This window comes from Sphaeroforma arctica (assembly GCF_001186125.1).
Source record: "Sphaeroforma arctica JP610 unplaced genomic scaffold supercont1.707, whole genome shotgun sequence".
Taxonomy (NCBI): Eukaryota; class Ichthyosporea; order Ichthyophonida; genus Sphaeroforma; species Sphaeroforma arctica.
The window spans coordinates 1-1,915 of NW_014039851.1; positions in this window are offsets into that span (position 1 = coordinate 1).

Here is a 1,915-nt window from a genome sequence, read left to right on the forward strand (position 1 = left end):
GTTTTGTACTATACGCAAAAACACGTATGCATGTGTATGCATACATATGTAGATACAAAGGCGTCTTATATCTGTCAGTAGTATTCTGGTGTTCAGACTCAAATGATGAATATAAATCATATGTGAGCGATACACGAGGAGTTGACTGATCGTCACTAGATTGTACCGCGGTAATCTCATTGGTCGCTATCTATAGTTTAAGTTTTAATATTCTTCGAGTGTCTATATCATACAAACGTTTCGCGCTCGATTTTCCGCGTCAGTGACAAGCGCATAAACGACAACGCCGCGGCACAGCCTTTGCGGCCCACCTCTAAGGCTTGGAAGTATTGGTCCTCGGAGCACAGGCCTAGACAATTAAAGAAGATTTAGAAATAGAAGAGTGTTGAGGAGAAAGTACTGGTCTTAGGAGCACAGGTATAGACAAATAAAGAGGAGTTATAGATAGAACAGAGTTGGCTCGACACCATTAGTTCTCAGAGCACAACCTTAAACAAATATGGGGTTATAAATAGATCACAGTTGTATGTGTTGCGATTGTCGGGTCCTTTCAATCACCAGAGATATGCGGGAGACCGCCCAGTAGCCAGTACGTCGTTCACACGCAAGCAGAAAACGGAAACATCGATGACAAACAGTCCAACGGAGAGATACAGACCACCACCACTGCATTTAACAATCGCTTGTTGTACATGGTATGCTTTTGCGTGAACGCATGATACATTACTGTATAATAGGCCGTATACCAAAAGCTAGTACTCGAGACTTCCAATGGACCCCCCGACCCCTCCTACTTTGCGCATGGCTTATTAAACTCAACGGAGCCATCGCGCTCATTAGAAACAGAGTAAAGAATAAGCAACTGATAGCACCGCCACAACGTAGTATGACAACGCATTCATATGTCAGGTAGAACGGAAACACGCACGCAAACAGACAAACAGTCACTCACAACATTTCTATGCGCAAAACGTTAGGGCTCCCATGTGCTATACTAAATCTGCCGTCGCACATGTGAGTGAAAATCGTGCTGGATCGCATACATTCTGATCGGAATAGCGTTCACCATCGAACACACACTCGCTAAGATCATGCACAACCAGTTGTTGACAAACCGTCTTGCGCAAAACGTTATGAATCTCGTATTCAGCCTCCGCACGTGTGAGTGAGGATTGCGGCGGATTACATACATTCATTGAGTTAAGGAGTATACGTAACGAACCAATACGTTCATTTAGGCAAATCTCGGGGGTATATAGGCCAGAACGTTAGACAGCGGAGTCTCAACAGAAACATTCACCACATAGTAACATCGATAAAACGACCAACTTGCGAACAAAGTCGGCCCTTCTCACACTTAAATGTGAATTAACTACTGGATAAATAGATGTTAATTAGATGAAAAATAAATGTTAAATAATTGTTAAATAATTGTTAAATAATTGTTAAATAAATGTTGAATAAATGATAAAGTATAAATAAATTATAAACAAATGATAAATAAATAAAGGTATGTAGTATCATCATGGGACCACCCCAACCATGACGTGTACCCAACAACAAACGCTTGCACCCATTACCCACTCCGTTTGAACATGACCAGCTCAGCTCACACTCATGCGCGAAATCTACTGCCGATTATATATAGAAAGGCGTGTGTCATTGTAAAAGATCAACACACCAATGAAGACCACACGATACCGATCGCTTACACACAATACACACGCTGTATTAGCGACGCATACCATCGGATGTACACGCGGCTATGGCTGTCAACTCGTTATTGGCAACAGCAAAGGTCATCGTTGCCTGAGAATAGGGTGAGAGTGGCGCAAGTACGCAGGGGTCAGAGCTAAGCATGTACGTCTATGGGGACAGATACGTTTGTTTTAATATATGACCTTTTTTAACGAAA